The sequence below is a fragment of the Equus przewalskii genome, chromosome 19 (genome assembly GCF_037783145.1).
Source record: "Equus przewalskii isolate Varuska chromosome 19, EquPr2, whole genome shotgun sequence".
Classification (NCBI taxonomy): Eukaryota; Metazoa; Chordata; class Mammalia; order Perissodactyla; family Equidae; genus Equus; species Equus przewalskii.
The window spans coordinates 20,511,104-20,529,920 of record NC_091849.1 but is presented as its reverse complement, the minus strand read 5'-3'; the positions used below and the strand labels follow the sequence as shown (position 1 = coordinate 20,529,920).

The window sequence follows — 18,817 nt, the reverse complement described above, 5'->3', positions numbered from 1 at the left end:
CCTACACACATAAGGACTCCAGATGGATTAAAGACCTAAATGTGAAAGATAAAACAATAAAGTTAATAAAACAGATAATAAAAAATAAGTTTTATAACAAAGGGACAGGGACAATTTATTTCACAAAGCCCCCAAAGTAAAATACTGAGGAACTGAATCACACCAAAATTAAGATTTCTGTTCACCAAAAGAACACACTGGACAAAGTTAACAGAAAAATCACAGCCTAGGAAAATACTTGTCATGTCTAGAACAAGCCAGGGACCATCTGGAATATACAAAGAACTTCTGTAAATCAATAGGAAAAATACAAAAACTTCCAGGGGACCAATGTGCAATAAATTTGAAGGGGAATTTACTGAAAGAGAAAAATCCAAACAAATAGTAAGCATATAAAGAGACAAATGATTGAGTTCATCAGTAATCACATAAAAGCAAAATTAAACACAAAGACACCATTTTACACCCACAAGACAGAAACAGGGAAAATCAGAAAAGTTAATAATGCTAAGGATTGGTGGGAATGTGGGTATAGAGAAACCCATACTGCTGGTGGGAATGTGGACTGGTGAATCATTCTGAATGAGTAATGAGACATGATACTGTGTACAGTACCTGAACTGTACACATATGCCCTATGGCCAGCAATGCTACTCTGCGTCTAGATCCCAATAAATGACCCTTGGTATTTCCCAGTAGGGGGCATGTCTTAGGCTGTTCACAGGAGCCTTGCTCATGGTGAGATAAGATGAAGACAACATGGTGTCCATCCCTGGGAGAGAAAGTAAGTAAAATGTGCTCTACACTGTAACACACTATGAGCATTTGCAAGCAATAGGTTAAATGCATACATAGCAATATTGATGGACCTTAAAAAATAATGCTGAGTGGAGAAAATAAACAAAATTGAACATATAACACACAATCATAAATTAAAATGCAGGTACAATAAATTCAAAATACAAAGCTGTGTATTTCATAAGAATGCAATCATTGACAAGCACATATACTTTGAAAGATTGGGTTCTTGAATGAAAAAGATTGGAGATAGAAGGGAATGACAACATGCATAAACACAAGCAGGGCCCTATGAAAATATGTTTATATGTGTTTGTATATACGTATCATCAAACAAAAGTCTTACAAAGTAACACATTCTTATTATATGCATGCATTCTGTTTCTATTTTGTGTTTCCTTTTTTTCATGCTGATCTCTATCTACTAAACGGATTGTATAACCTACTGATGGGTTACAACTTTCAATTTTAAAACACGGATCCAGGCAATAATAAAGGTATTACAGTGAGTTCCTGGAATAAGAAGAATAGTGCCACTCGTTCATTAAAAATTCAAGCACCAAAGGCAGAACTGAGAAAAAGCCCCCTTCCTGGGCTGCCTTCTCCCAGAGCCCTGTGTCCTCAGGGAATTCCCGTGAGGCTGGGCCGCTCCTCCCCACGTGACTCGGATCCAAGCAGCACTTCCGGAGAGTGAACTTTTCACCCCTACTTCAGCCCGGGCTTGTCGGACTAAGGCCAAAACTAAAGCCGGAAATGATATGCCACTTGCTAAAGCCTAAAGGGATATTTTAAAACAGAAAGCAACATTTTTAAACATTCCTTAAACACATTTGAATAACAAGCAGATCTAAGAAAAGAAAGTTAGAATATATGAAAAGAGTAGAAACTCTAAGGATCAAAATAATAAAACAAAAAGCTTGGAAACGGGAGTGGGTACACAGACTCCCAGAGAGCAGGAAGCTAAGTCAAAGGAGAAGGAGATGCTGCAGAAGAGACCATCGGCTCTTCCCAACCTGCAGCTCAATAAAAAATGAAAAGTCAAGATTTCTATTCCAGATCAACTGAGAATTGTCTTTTGAGGGCAGCTTTAGGGTCTTATACCAGAAGGTATTCCCAGAAAGCACCTTTCCAGGGCCAATACTAAAATAGTCATTTTAAAGTATTTAAATAGGATTAGACAACTCTAGGCTAAATGAAGTTAAAAAGCACAATAAAGAGTGGAGCACAGAACTGTGTTTCTACCTTTGCAGCTCCACCCAAGTAGAGAGACGAGAATGTGTCGACAGGTTTAGAAATAGAACACCTCATCCCTCTCTGCAGCCATGGAGGCAGCAGCGTTCTAAAGCCCCATCACAGCCCTGGAATCAACGTTCCCTGGAGGGCAACTTGTGTAGGGATGTCCTGCGGCTGGCTCTAGGAGCTTGGGCTTGAAGCAGGCTATAATCAACTACTTATCAAACAGAATTAAGTTAGAAGAGATGTTATTTAAAATAAAACAAACAAAAATCTAAAAATAACTAGGCTCCATGGAATCCACAGGACAAAACGCACCTGGAGAAGCAATACAGTTCATACGAGCAGAGGAATGACTTGTGGCCTATCGGGCATAAAAAGAGAGAGAAGAGCTGACTGTGCAGGTAAGATGGAGGAAAGGGAGCAAAGCCAAGAGGCTATAGCAGGTGCATTAAAAAGAGATGAACACACAAGAAGCACGAATTTGTAGTATATTTGCCAGTTACTGATCCTTAACTCATAGGTGTTCACAAAGTGCAAAAAAACACATACCACATTAAAGAAAATGACAAGCTACTTGCAAGTCTGATGAAAATAGAGCAAGAGAACAGGAGTACTGGAAGCTACCATTTACTGAAAAGGCTCTTTAAAATTCACTATTGCTAATCCTTACAATAATTCTGCAAGGTAAATGGTATCTCTTGCAGACCTTTTATATAAAATGATACCTTTTATAGACGAAGAAACAGACCATCATTGATGCTAAGAAAAGTCCTCAGGGGCACACAGGAATAAGTAAGTGGCAGAGCCAAGATCTAACCCAAGGCATTCTCACTTCAAAATGTCTTTTCATTAAGCTTACTGACTCTCAAAAAGTATACTTAAATGAAAATCAATTAAGTGAGACACAGAAAAGAATTTCCTCCATTTAAACAGACTAGAATGGGTTGAGCTCTGGAGGTGTAAACTACCAATGACAATCTCCTGGTTTTGATCACTGTACTACGGTTACTGAGATATTATCCTGGGGGGGGAAGGGTACATGGGAACTCTTATTTTTGCATTGTTTTGCAACCTAAAATTATTTTAAAATAAAAAGTTTTGTTGTTTTTATTTTAATAATAGGAATGAACTTTTTGGAAGGTTACCTAGCCTCCTCTTCCTTTGGGGAGATATATATATATTTTAAAAGGCTAATTCTCAGCTGTCTGCAGTGACCTAAATACCACAAGAAATAAAGTAATATTGAATCTCTTCCACTCCCATTCAACTTCAATAAACTTTCATTAACTACGTATTACCACATGGTACCATACTATTTTGTCTATACAAAAATATAAGTACTATCCAGTACTCCCACACTCAAGGTTTTTCCTTTTTTATCTTTGTCTACCATGTTTATATACAGGAACCAGGGAAACAGACTTACCATTTATATCTAAAGTGAACATCATGAGAATAAAATGTCTAGCTAACATTAAAGAGAATGTTCGACAAAATTTACTTTTTTTCCTAAGAATTATTGAGCCACATTTTTCCAGTATATAAGACAAACCATTTATTGAGCACCTTCTGTGTCATTAAATTCATTTACTATCACAGCAATGTTATAAAGTAAAAATTAATATGCCCATTTTACATATATAAGGAAAGCCAGACAAACTAATTTTCAGAAGTCATGAAAGTATTCAGTGGTAAAATGAGGATTCAAACTCAGATCTAGCTACCTCTAAGATGATACACCTTGCTCTATCTTTGCGGCTCCACACTGTCATTTCTATCTTAAAAAGCATCTCCTATATTATTTACTAACTAAACCTTAATAGCAAAATATCCATTTTAAGCACATTCACACGTTAAAAAAAAAAACTCAATGTTCATTCCTGGCTCCTATTTGAAGTTAAAGTTTGTTAGCGAAGCTGAAGAAAAATCTTAGAAGTATGAAAGAAATGCAAGTGGTATTCCAAGTAACAATATGTGTGCAGTCGAGTGGGAAACATGAGAAGAGCATCTGCCAACTTCATTTTGGCCTCGTTTGATGCTATCTCACTGATCTGGGTCCAACTTACATTTATGTCTCCCTCTTTCCCTCCCCCATTTCCTCTTCACTCCAGCAGCATACAAAAATCACAGCAAAGAAGCTGGACAGAGTTTCTAAGAATGCACTGAAAACATTATCAAATAAGGGAATGGCTATCTAGTCCAAGCATAACCTTATTTCAACTAAGAAAAATCTCAAACACTAAAACAAATCTTTATGGGATCATAAATAACCAGAAACAAAATTATCTAAATATCGACTCTAAAGACAAATAGATTTTTGGAGAGAAATGCTCAAAAGAACTAACTAAAAATGTCCTTTAATCTGTACTTATACACAGGGTGTTATAACTTAGTATGAGTCAACCTCTAAGTTGGATGTACTTTTTAATTCAAACTTTTTTTAAGTCTTTAATTAGGTTTAATTCTACTTTCAGCTTTTGTTCCCCAGCCCTGATCCCCATCTGTTCAACCCTGGTGCTAAGGAACCTCAGATTTCCGATACTTGTAATTCAGCACCATCGGGACCGACCTTTAGTTTTGAAGGTGCACAATGTCATGACACTTCCCTTGACTTCCATCCACATTTGGAATTTTTTTTAGTCCAGTATATGTAACTGGTAATATTTTGAAAAAGAAACAGTTCTCCATCAGTTACATTTTCCAAAAAGGTCCAAGTAAAAATGGCTAGTTGATTTTTATTTTTAAAGTCACTCAACGGTTTGCTCCTAATGGTGACATTGTATGGTATCCTTAGCTCTTTCCTTCCAACTTCTTGGTAAACCGAGGGACTAGATTGCATTAGTACAATAGTAAAGAAAAAGTAATATTCTAGAAAACCAAACATATAAGCTGAAAAAATCTTGGCTTCTTTCTCAGACCACTAAGTATCAGCTAACAAATAGTACCAATGAGGATTTCCATTCTGATGTTCAGGGGCTCAGGTAATAATACTATGAATACTAATCTACAAGTCTCCTATCCACCTTCCCCTCCCCCTACAAAAAAGACAGGAGCAAATGGTGTCAGGCATCATGTATTAATCCTGGGAGATACCGTAGGAAATGACATTTTAGTACCCTCTCTAACACGTTCACACTCTAACGGAGGCGATAAAGTTAACAGACAATTGTAATTCAGTGTGATGAGGGATGTTACAAGGATAAGCACAGGATGCTATGGAAATATAGAGGAGGCATTTTTAACACAATCCGAAGAGGGCAGGCATTGGGGATGTTCAGGAGAGTTTCTGAGAAATAAGATGTCCGAAAGAGACTAAAACATAAGTAACCACTTTGCATCCACTAGGATGGCTGTAATAAAAAAGACTGATAGTAACAAGTGTTGGGGAGGGATCTGGAAAAATCGGAACCCTCGTATCTCACTGGTGGGAATATAAACTGGTGCAGGCACTTTGAAAAACATTTTGACAGTTGCTTAAAATGTTAAGCATAGAATTACCCTACGAGCCAGCAATTTTCACTCCTAGATGTATACCCAAGAGAACTGAAAACATATGTCCACACAAACTTGTACACAAATATATACAGCAGTATTATTCAAAATAGGCAAAATGTGGAAACAACTCAAATGTCCATCAATTGACAAATGGATAAATAAAAAGTGGTACATTCCAAAAGCGAATACAATTTAGTCATGAAAGAAGAATGCAGTATTGATACATGCTTAAAAAAAATGTATGAACACAGATAAACCTTTAAAAACATGATGCTAAGTGAAAGAAGCCAGACACAAAAGGCCAAAGATTGTATGGTTCCATTTATATGAAATTTTCAGAATAATCAGATTCATGCAGACAGAAGGCAGATTAGCAGCTGCCAGGGGCTGGGGGGAGGGGGAATGGAGAGAGACTGCTAATGGGTATGATGGGGTTGGTTTCTGTGGCGACAATAATATTCTGGAATTAGATCACCGTGATAGTTTTGCCACTTTGTAAATATACTAGAGTCCTAAATTATATAGGTCGAAATGGAGAATTTTAAGACATATGAGTTATATCTCAATCAAAAAGACAGAAAAAAAGATTTAAGAGTGAGCAGGTGAAAAACAGAATTAAGGGGTCAGAATGAAGGGAAAGCAGCAGGAATGGTAGATGGTAAAGAGAAGTGGGTACTGATGTGGGTTCTGGAGCATGGGAAGAAGGCATGAGTGCGACTGAGGGAGTGGCTTGGCTCCCATTCACGGCAAAGACACGGAGGGTAAGTGCAGTTTAATTGGGTGGGCGTGGAGACAGAAGGGGAGGGAGTTGATGTCTCAAGTCTCTCTTCTCGGCAAGTTGGCAGGGTAGGAAGTTGGAAATGAAGGAAGGAAGGAAGGTTAGAACAACCTCTACAGAGAACAGGAGAGAGAAATGACTGGAAAATAAGCTGATTATTGGAAGTTTCCCACACGTTTTTGTTTGTTTGTTTAATCAACATCCAGGTTTAACTACAAAACAACATACTTAGGCACAAAATGAACAGGAGGTCTCAGAAGATATTTTCTCCTCTGTCAAACCTTCTGGATCCTTCGACTAGAGTGTGAGGGGCTCAAAGCTCACCTCCTGCTGTTTTCAGCAATGTCTGAATCCTTTTTTAGTCTTTCCTATTTGCTTTATCAGTTGCTTCAGTCCCATAGCAAGCTGCTTCTTGGCATTTGTCATTTCCTCTTATTTTACAATATTATTTCAACAACTAGGTATTGCAGAACTCAAAAATTGATATGAAGATGATTTTTATGACGCTTTTCATAACCTAAAGGGAAAACAAGTTTTTTCCTTATTCATTGCAATTTTATTGGTTTTCATAATTTTTTTCAACATTAAGATATCAGAAGTCTATTTGATGTGTTCTAGATCTCAAGACACATCAATCATTTTTAATTTCCATGCTTCAATAGTTAGTAATTCCTATTTAAATGAATAAAATTAGCTTTTACCTTCAGTTGGTAACATTGATAGTAAGTCAGACACTGTAGATTTTGTCAAGAATTTCCAAATCAAGATCTCCACAGGATGAGGATAATGGAATAACTCCAACAGATGATTTTACCTGTGGACAAAAGTCAACGATTTATTAGAACGCGGTGTGAAAGAAATATGTATGGTTGCTACTGAATCATGTAAATACATCAAGTCTTCAAAAAGTACTAAAGTTTCTGATTTCTATTCATTAGACAGATACCAGTTAGCATTTTTTGAAAGCTTCCTATGTTGCAGATATTTTTTTCTATATAACCTCATTAGTTTCTTATCCCAACAGTATTTGACAGATGAAGAAAATGGAGCAGCTCGTGAATAGCAGAGCCAGGATTCAAACCCAAGGATTTTGCCTCTGGGTTCTGAGTTCTTAATTACCACACAGACTGCCTAGACATTCGTCCAGGTACTCAACTGCATGAAAGACTCATAAAGGTTAGATGGTATGAGGAATTCTAGGTTATTTATTCCCATTCAATTGCTAGTGTTTCTCAAAATATCCAATTGCCATCCGAAATTCAAAATATCATAGTCAGGATGATATAAAGAAAAGACACCTTGTCAAGGAGAGGGAACCTGGGTCTCTTAACAGAGCTGCAACTAATGTGCTATATGTTGAGATGTTTCTCAAGCTCTCCCATGACTCAGTTTGCTAATCAACCACAAATGTGCTTCCAGTTCTGAAATTCCATAGCAATGAAAAAAGAAAACATCCATTCTATGAAGCCCTTCGCGTCTTCCATTGCCAATCTATTTCCTTCCTCTGATTTGTCACTCATCACCCATTCCTCTAGGCGCTGGTTGAAATCTCTCTCTCCTCTCACTCTGCCAATTGGGCTCTTCTTTCATTTTGCACTTTCATAATGCTGGTCTATCCTGGATAATTTAGTACTTATTTGGGTAATACACAATTGGATTTGTTTCCTCAAACCCTTTTAGGAAAAGAGCAGAGTATAAATAAATAAAAATACTTAAGGCTGAATGTTCTCTAAGTATTATGTGTGGTATGTCGTGAGCTTGACCGGAAGCCCTTTGGGGACAGGGAGTCCTTGAGCGCCTGCTTCAGGTGGAAGGATATGCCGAGTCCCCCACGGACAACACAGACTGGCAGCACAGCCCCCTCCATTCGGGGATATCCAGTGTTTCCTAGCCCCTTCTGGTGCATCAATTTACTTACATCTGTAAATATGTAAACATGTTGAGATTCAGTATGTGAACTTGAAATCAGACCCGCAGTCAATACATTTCCTAGATATTTCTGCCAAAGTAAACATTTTTCTTTGGATCTTGATTCTCTGATCCTCCAGTCTTGTTTCCCTTGTATTTTGCATTGATTCTGTCTTCAGTTCCACTGTTCTTCCTGAACATGTAAAACGCGTGCCTCTCCCCTTATAAAACAGTAAAGAAATCCTAAGAGGTGCTAAGGGTAGGGGCTGGCTTTGGGGATAAGAGAAGCATAGAAAAGGATCGGTACACAGGGTAGTATTCAAAATCAATGGCATTACTGTCTTCCTATCATCAGGTTGTGAGGAGGGATCAAATTTCCAACTACCAAATAGAATTTCTTTTACCCAGCTTCACTAGTCTTTACATAAATTATAGATACTGTGGAGTAGTATCTATACTACTATGTATCTACACTACTATCTATATCTATATACGATGTGGAGTGGAGGCAACAGTAGCAATAACAACAACAAAGCCCTTACACAGCATTTACTCTACCCTAAATACCCTCCTAAGCACTTCACTGGTACTAATCACACAGTCGTCACAATAACTCCATAACATAGGTACATTACTAGCTAAGTTACTGACAGGACGAGAAACAGAGAGGTTAGTTCATTTGCTTAATGTCACACAGCCGGTAAGTGGCAGAGGTGGGATTTAAGCCGAGGCAGTCTGACTCTAGAACACCCACTCATAATCCCGTTAATCTAAAACGCCTCACCATCATCATGATATTCATAGTGTTGACTCTAAGAAACTCTAAGTTTCTGATTCTCCTCTCAGTCAAATTTGAGTGAATTTGTGCAGGTACATAAACCTTACCACGTGTCCAGAAAAGGCCTGATTTCGTGAAACTATATTCTTCTCCATACAACTTCACAAAAATTCAAAACTAAAAGTCTGATCAAAATGATGATAGCCTCTAAGATTCTTAGGCAAATCACAAATAAAATAGAATTCAGAAACTATTCCTTTTAACTTTGTACAACAAAGTAAAAACTATACGCTAAGCATTTCTGTATTAATAATTTCTTTTAATCTTTATATCAAAAACATTTCAAAGCAGAAGAAAAGTCTGAACTGTTGAAGGAACTCCTATATACCCTTCACCAAGAAACCCCATTCACATTGGGCCAACTGCCCCAATAACGTTCTTTCTAGCCAAAGAACCCATTCCAGGATCACACTTTGTACTGAGCTGTCCCCTCTCTTCGGTCTCCTGCAGTCTGGAGCGGTACCCAGCTCCTCTTTGACCTTCATCACCCTTCAATTATTAAAGATGGCTGGTTAATTATTTTGTAGAATGCCCCTAAACTGGGATTAGTGAGGTTTTCTCATGGGAAGATTCAAGGGTTACATTTTTGGGAAATGATGCTGTGTTCTCACTGCATCCCATCAAGTGACAGGTGATGTGAGTTTGTGCCATCAATGGTGATGGTAACTTTGATCACTTGAGAAAGGTCAAACCTTCAAGTCTCTCCAGGAGAGTTCAGTTCTGCCCTTTATAATTAATAAGGATTTGTGGACAGATATGTCGAGGTGATCTAAATATCCTGATCCTCATCCAACTTTCACTCACTACTTTTAACATCCATTGATGTTTCTTACCTGAATTCTTAGCACAATTGCCAAACTGCCATCTTTCTAATCTTAGCCTTTTTTCTATTTATCAGACAGCATTCTATTTTAAGGAAGACCTTTCTCTTCTCCCCACTTACGCACTTATTTATATCAGTATGAACCTGTGAATCCCTAGGTTGTTCAGTGGGATATAATCAGTAACTCTCATTATTATCTTGATGCTCAAGTTGTCCTAGGTTTGCCTAATGGGATCCTTTCAAGCTGGCTGCTGTGTTCTTCTGGTATCTTCCCAACATGCTTTGAGAACTTCTGTATTTTCTGGCACAACAAGATATTCAAAGCTCATTTGAGGGGCCAGCCCGGTGGCGCAGCGGTTAAGTTTGCATTTTCTGCTTTGGTGGCCTGGGATTCACTGGTTCGGATCCCGGGTGCGGACCCAGGCGTCATTTGTCAAGCCATGCTGTGGCAGGCATCCCACATATAAAGTAGAGGAAGATGGGCACGGATGTTAGCTCAGAGCCAGTCTTCCTCAGCAAAAAGAGGAGGATTGGTGGCAGATATTAGCTCAGGGCTAATCTTCCTCAAAAATAAAAGGCACTAATTTGGTACCTTCCCTGCCCTAGCCCTAGAATCAGACATTTTTTCAAAGATCTCTGGTTCCTTTTAGCAAAGACTGGTATTTAGAAACTAAGATCTGGACAATACGCGTGCTCATATTCACTTGGCTGTCACAGTATCGTGGCCCTCTCAGTGAGCAAGGTTAGGAAATGGGTGTGTTGTGCATGTGTGTACGTATGTATATGTACATATTCATATATATGCATATACTTTACATTATATTTATTTCTACATATGTAATTTCTACATATTGAAATCTGTGAGTTCACACTGATAACTCAAATTCCAACCTACAGCACAGGACTCATTCCCTAGCTTTCCTTTTTTATATTTGTAGCTTTCTCCTCTGACATAAGAGTCTGTCTCCCATTATCTTCAATATACTTGCCTGTTGGACATCCCTGCGCAGTCTCACTTAATGGCTTTTTGACTAAATTATTAAGGAAGGAAGGACGCAGGCAAGCAAGCAAGACCAAATTTTGAGCTTTGATAATCCACACATGATAAAAACACAATCCAGGCCCTAACACTAAATACATCAACACAGCCCCTCATCCCCTAGACATAGCAGATAATGAAGTTCAACGTTGTCCTCCAATGGCCCCCCATCTGTTTTTCAATGTGTGTAAGTCACACAATTGTTTGCATATTTACAATGAAAATAACTGACATATAATAAGTATTATATTACTGAGTAATAAAAATTTCAAGAACCAGCTGTCACTAACTTTTTCAAAACACATAAAAGAAATTCTAGGAAATCTTTACTGAACACCCCAACCCCTTATATAGTTAAGATGGGGAAAGTGGGGCCCAGAAAGGTCACAGGCCTTGCTCAAAGTCACAGAACTAATTAGTAGCAAAGCACAGTCTCACCCTTCGGTTCCTGACTTTCCTGCACGGTAAGCTACTTTTGAAATGTTTTCCAAGAAACTAACATACAGTTTGAAAACATGTCCACTGAGAAACAGCCAGTGCTGCCAGCCCTGAGAAAAACTTATACCCACGAACGTAGCAAGTCTATTTTGTTTTTTCCTTCTTCTCCCTAAGGCCCCCCAGTATATAGTTGTATATTCTAGTGTAGGTCCTTCTGGTTCTGCTGTGTGGGACGCCACCTCAGCATGGCTTGACGAGCGGTAGTAGGTCCACGCCCAGAATCCAAACCAGCGAAACCCTGGGCCACCAAAGCAGAGCACACAAACTTAACCACTCGGCCACGGGGCCAGGCTCACAACTCTATTTTAAATAACGAGAAGAGAACAATCTCTTCCACAGGAACATTAATAAAACACTTACTCAAATGCTATAAACATAGTTCACGTAACCAGAAACCGTTCCTTACTTTAGTATTCTACAATTCCTCCCAGTCATCATAATTAGCATCAATCACCACAGTATCACGGATAGGAAGAAATGCAGAACGGGGATAATAAGACCACCTACCTCATAAGTATACTGCAAGGCTCAAGATAGTGCTGTGAAAATATTATGTAAATGGGGCTGTGCTATACAGTTAAAGTGGCTCTTCTTCCCTTGATGTAAATAGGGAGGTGCCGTCAAAAAGCTGATTAAACCAACTTTGTGCAACATGGTACCAGCTCTGGCACCAAGCTTACACGAGCATCATATGAAGCAGGTCATTCCAACTTTTGGTGTCCTAGTTTCTCCTGTTTGTCATCTGTAAAACAGAGATGACAACAACCAGTTCTGAGAGCTGATATGCAAATTAGAGAAAAAAGTACGTAGAGTCCTGAAGAGGAGGCCTGGCACCCAGTGTTCAGTTAATAGATGACAGCTCCCCTCTCGTCACCAGCCTTGTCATGGCGCCGCCAGCACTAAGTCCATTATCAGAGCTTTCATTATTACTTTCAGACCTTACCACGGCTTGCAATGCATAATACCAGGGGAAATGAAAGCTGTTTGAAATTTGCTATGGTCATAAATAAAACGGAGCTCATTTTATATCTGCAAAGACGACATTCAGGCAACTCCTAAATCATTTCACTGTTTTTCTAGATTTGGACTCATGCAATCCTTAAGGATGATCCCAGTTTCTAGCTTTTCCCCTCAAGACATTGGACATGGTCAGTTTACCCAAATATCTTGGGTCCAAAAACGTCATTTATCTTATGATACGTGATACTTTGATACTTCTCCACGTGGGGGATAATTAAGGATGAAATTTCAGACTAGGATAAAAAATATATTAAAGAAATGAGTTAATTTTATGGAAAGGCGGAAAAAAATGATAAAACCCTTAAAAGATTTAAAACAGATTAGGGACAAAAACAGCCTTCAGGCAGGCCAAAAATGGTGGCACTCTTTTCTTAAGACATGACGCCTAGCAAACTCAGCTGTCTTATTACTTAAGATTTAGCTTTTTTTAAACTGGTTTTTTTTTTTTTCTTTTCTAGAAAAAAAAAAGTATGTCTTGTGTTATGGAAAACCAGGTGCACTGTGGCTTTCACTCTTGTTTAAAAAAAAAAAAAACATCTATTGTCACTCATGGGCTTCAGCCTAGCCTGTCAAGCAGGAATTAAAATCTCTTTAAAAAGAAGCTTTGCATGGTTCATGTGTCAGGCCGACATGAGCTGGATCAGCTTACAGAAGGGGCCAGAGATAAGGCATCCCCAAAGAAGGTTAGAAGGAAACAGCCCCCAGAAAAATCTATGGTTTCTTTACCCATCTCCCCTCCCCTCTCTCTCCTCTATAAGAATTGGTGCAACGCGCAACACAGATGAAAGAGCGATTTCTTTCCCTTTATTAATGACAGCCCCAGATTCTGAAATTGACCCATCAGGAACAAATATCTACCTCCTATTTCTAAAGGTCTCTATTTTTCTTTAAAAATCATGAAACAAACAAACAAAAAAAACACATCAGTTTAAAGCCCACTATCAAGTCTTTGATTTTATTAAGTCCAACGGTACAAAGCCTGCAGAGTGAGGACTATTTGGTTTATTTTAAAAGAATGCATCAAATATTAGCCGAAAATTGGCTGTAAATGGGGCCACTTAAGCCTCCATGGAAAGGAATTGCAGGGGCTTGGGATTAAAATTGCAGGAAGCGAAAAGGAAAATTGAGGATGAGGAAATGATGACTGATGGGCCCGGTGCTATTATCTCTGAGAATACTAAGGACAGTGAGGCTTTGAAAAAAATTACATAGGTGACCTTGAGAACAAGTCCAGACTGAGCAGCGAGCTGGGTGTAGCTTCCTGCAAGGATGGAAGGAGAGCAGGCAGAATTCTTCACTTCCAAATGGATGATGGAGATGTTTCAGACATGCAGTTTTGATTTTCTTTTAGCATGCGGAGCTGCGAGCTGCATCTCCAAGAATAAATGTCACGAAGCCCTCGTAAAATGCTCCATCTTCAGTAGCTGTAGTCTGAAACTCTTAAGTGGTCCTAGAGGATTTCATGACTTTGGGACACAAGAGATTGGAGATTAAAAATGAACTCTATTGACTAAATTACTGTACAGGCTTTCTGTCTTCAACCTCTGTAATCACACACAGAATGGAAAGCCCCAAACCATTCAGGAGACTATCTAAACGTCCTGACACTGCTTCAAAATGAGAACTAGGAGCAGATCCTGGATCCCAGGGAATGTAACTGCTACAAATTCTCACTCTACACTTGAGTTGCTAACTCATTCCTTTAGATCAGTGGCTCTTAAATTGGTTAATATCAAGACCCCTTTTGAATCTTAAAAATGACGGAGGGGGCCGGCCCAGTGGTGTAGTGGTTAAGTTCATGCACTCGGCTTCAGAGGGCAAGCGTTCGCAGGTGCAGATCCCAGGCCCAGACCTACAAACCGCTCAGGAAGCTGTGCTGTGGCGGCTTCCCACACACAAAATAGAGGAAGACTGGCAGAGATGTTAGCTCAGGGCCAATCTTCCTCACAAAAAAAAAGACCAAGGACTCTAAAGAGCTTTCTCTTATGTAGGTTATATCTATCAATATTCACCATGTTACAAACAAAAACTAATGTTTAATATTTATTAATTCACTAAAACAATCAAAACACCCAGTACCGTTAACGTAAATGATAAATTTTTATAAACAATCAGATTTTCCCCAAAAATGTAGCAAGAATAATGGCATTGTTTTACATTGTTGCCAAATTTTTCATGTCTAGTTTAACAGAAGACAGCTGGAGTCTCCTATCTATTCCATTCAATCTGTTGCAATATCTTATTTTGGTTGAAGTATATAAGAAAACCCATTCTCACACAGATATGTAGTTGGAAAACAGAGGAATAATGTAACAGCCTTTTCAGATAATTTTGGATATTATTTCCCTGATACTACACCAAAACTTAACAACTGGTGGTTTCTATAGGAATCTGAACCCCTATCAGTGAACTTTTCATGCCCTGTTAAAATCCTCTGATTTAGCACGTGATCTTTACCCCTGCACCGTTTGTAACAGCAATCATCGATCAGATAGGAAATATTGATTCACTGAGTTATGCAGAGGTTCCAAACGTACACTGAAAAACTTAACTATGCAATTGCGAGAGACAGAGGATGAAAAAGCCAAATAATATCTTAGTATTATTAATCAATTTGACCTTACAGATGCACTGAAAAGGCAGCAGGGACCAGGAAACTGAAGCACAATTAGTCTATCATGGCACCTGAAAACGGTGACTTGAGTTCAGAATGTGACAGCAGTTAGCTAGGTCATCGAAGGGTCCTTTTAGGGGCCAGATAATATGAAGGAAAAAAAACTGTGCCCCCAAGCTGACTTTCAACCTGGAATTTGTCAGAGAATTCTAAATAAGAGAGTTCTTTATGGTTTCTAAGCTCTGCTACAAACTGGACAGGATACGACCCATTGGATTTGACTTTGTTCTCCACTACGAAAGTGCCTGGGTTTAACCACTAACAACCATGTCTCAAGTTGAAATTCAGAAAGGAAAATATTCTTTTATGACTAAAAAGCCAGAATCATTCATTACTGATTTTTTCCCTTCTTTGTGAAATCCTAAGATTTTAGGGGTTCCTTTAAAGTCATTATTTTAGTGGCCCAACTACTACAAAGAGAATTTTAGACATGGAGCCATTAGACCTAAGTGATGACCTAAATTTTTAAATGTCAGCTCCTGGGGATGGGACCTGAACCATCCGGTTCAACACTGCATCCTCAGCCCTAACACCTAAAGCCAGGGCCTGTCACCTATTCAAAGCTCAACGGATATTTGTGGAATAACCGAATGACTTAATTTCTATTTGAATACTGTTACCTATTTCATGGCAAATATGACATTGTGTATACCGCATTGAAGAAGCGAGTAAGAAACCTAGTGCCACGAATTCTGCAGTATAATGGCGTTTCAAGGGACGAGGAAAAATATATGAACTGTTTATCTGTACATCACCTGCTTTAATCAAAAACTTTAATTCGCAAGGATATTTTTAGTGACTATCTCATGAAATTCAGATTTCAAATTCAAACTAACAATTTTTAATTCAATGCAATGCAGAAAGTAGCTGAGGAAAAATGAATTCTTGCTGTCGATAGGCTGTTACGGCAATGCAATATGATACTTGAAAAGAAAAATAAAGGATTAGGAGAAAATTTATTTAAAGATCAAAATTCTGGGGGGCCAGCCAGGTGGCATAGTGTTGGGTTCATGTGGTCTGCTTTGGCAGTGTGGGGTTCACAGGTTTGGATCCCAGGTGCAGACCTAGCATAGCTCGTCAAGCCACGCTGTGGCAGCATCCCACATTAAATAGAGGAAGATTGGCACAGATGTTAGCTCAGTGACAATCTTCCTCAAGCAAAAAGAGGAAGACTGGCGATGGACGTTTGCTCAGGGTCAATCCTTCTCACAAAAAAAAAAGAAAACAAATATTCTAGGCAAAAACTTGGTAAGAAATGATACTTTTTTACTAAAATATTCGTGCGCATGAGTGTGTGTCTGCATATATGCATATGAACATGTCATTGAAGTTCTCACTATAACACAGATTAGTGTTATAGCAGCATAAATGGTCTCACTGCTCTTTAACTCGTAACAGATGAGAGCGGCAAGGTATAGAGAGGAGATGCAAAAGGCTAGTTTTACAAATGCTCCCAGTATTTCAGAAGCTTTGATAATTTGGATTTTTTTATAGTCCTGCTTGGCGAGAGAAAGCAGGCCTTCTTGGTGAACAGAAGTGACTGTTTGTGCAATAGAATTGATTATCTGTTCAAGATGGCTCATGCTGCAGGACTATAAAAAATTGCAGGTGGCTTTGGTTACAAGATGAGCTATCAGTCATCCTGAACTATTGACACATTTTTATGTACTGTAGTCTCAAATCACTCACTGGGGTTACCTATTCATCCCTGAAATCTAAAATTCAGAGCCCTACCTAAGGGAAAAGAAGGGATTTAAACTGAAAAGTCTTCTCTCTCTTGTCTTATAACAAGATCACATTTTAAAGAGAGATGGAAGAGAAAGGCTAAGTTTCCATAAGCCCACCATCCCAGAGTAGCACTGGGGTCCAGCTACCACCTTTGTTCAAATGATAACTCCGAGAGCTATGAATCCCAGGGATTGGGGAAAGCTGCTTAAACGCTTTTCATAACTTTGATTTATAATCGGTCATGAACTAATAAAAATTATAGTGAATACACTCATGTGTCACTTAACGAAGGGGATACATTCTAGGAAATGTGTTGTTGGGCAATTTTGTCCTTGTGTGACAATCAGAATGTATCTTGCACAAACCTAGACGGTATAGCCTACTATACACCCAGGTTTTATGGTACTAATCCCATTGGACCACCATTGCATTATGCAGTCCGTTATTGACCAAAACATTGTTACGCAGCACGTGACTGTATTTTTCTTCAAAAGGGTGCTTGTCACTGGGCAAACTGCAAATGAAATCAATTCCAGCCTGGTCCCAGGAGCTTAAAAATTACTAAGCACATGGTAAGCTTCCTGCATTATTAGAGAGAGACGAATAACTCAACACAGAGCCGAGAATGAGAATCTCCTTCAAGAGATGGCTAAAAATGCTGCAATTATGGCTGTGTGATTTTCCTGCCACCAGACGAACCTGCTGGGAAACCTCGCCTGCCAGCTAATGACCACAGCGCCATAACTTTTCAGCACATAATGCTGGATTTGAGACAAGGTGGCAAGTTGTTTTTAATGGCATTTCTTTCCTCCTATAAAAATTCTCAGTCTAGATCGAAATTAATGAATTTTGTTACACCTTCGTTCCACAGTTTCTCTCTTAAATTCCATGCTCTGAGCAATCCCATTTTGTCTGCTTTCCAGAACCGGCAGTGATTCCCTAGGACTTTATTACATTCAACCCCATGAAGTAAATGACTCATTCTGGAAAGTGTTTCCTTTCCCTCCTTCTACTGGCCAATATTTGGGCATTTTATACTTCGTCGGAACCTTTATCCAGCAGAAATTTGAACGACAAGTGGTAAACTTTATTGTCAAAAGAAATGGAAGTTAACCTAGGGAATAGAAGAACCCATCAATAATATTACAGTGTCACATTATTTTGGTGATTTTCTTTTTCTTGGTTCTTATTGTCTCAAAATACACAGTTTGTGGAGTTGACTATTATTCAGTGGAGTGCTCATAGGTGAAATATACTGAAAGCCATGTAGAATCTTTTGTAAAAATGCAAAAAGGAGGAACACCACTTGACAAATCAATTACAGTTGACTTCCATTCTGTGTTGCTGTGAGCTTTGTTTATTTATACCTATTTCTGGCACTAGCACCATGATTTCCCATTTATTTATTCACTTATCCAGCATATAATAGATGTCAGACATAGTGTTAAGTAACAGCAATAAAATCCAAAAGAAATCACAGTTCCTGCAGCCAAAAAAGCTTAATGTCATGCTAAGTATATATGTAAAAACAAAAAAAATTTTTTTAAAGAAAAGAGCAAAGAAGAAAGGAGAGTTGGGGGGTAGGGAATAAAAGAATCACACTAGTATAGTGGAAGTACACCTTTAATAGAAAGCTGAAATAGGAAGGAAGGGCCACCTCCCAGGGTGGGAAGAGGAAGAGAGAGGAGTGGCAGGAAAGGCCTGGCTAAGAAACTTTGAATAGAGTCTTGAAGGACAGGAGGTGGTCACCCAGTGAGTTAGGAGAGTGGTGCAGGAAGGACAGATGCAGGAAAGAGCAGGGAGGGAGTCCTCTGTCCCCAGGCTTGAAACTTTCCTTCTGACATCCTCTCTTTTGCCTTTCACATCTTCACAGTCACCAAGGCCTGACCTTTCTAGCTTTGAAATCTCACACCAGCCTCACCTTTCTCTTGCTGCTGGTTCCACTCCAGTAGAGGACTTTAGTATGCAAAGTGCGCTACTGA

The 18,817-nt window shown here is 38.8% G+C and overlaps 1 long non-coding RNA gene across 5 annotated transcripts in view; it reads right to left on the bottom strand.

Moving 5' to 3' along the window:
- LOC103555097 (uncharacterized) overlaps positions 1-18,817 on the bottom strand; it is a 363,041-nt gene that overhangs the window by 117,973 nt on the left and 226,251 nt on the right. For all 5 annotated transcript variants that reach the window (XR_011529647.1, XR_011529644.1, XR_011529643.1 and 2 more), the window contains one exon: positions 7,009-7,121. This is a non-coding gene — a long non-coding RNA (uncharacterized lncRNA). The remainder of the gene's footprint in view (positions 1-7,008; positions 7,122-18,817) is intronic.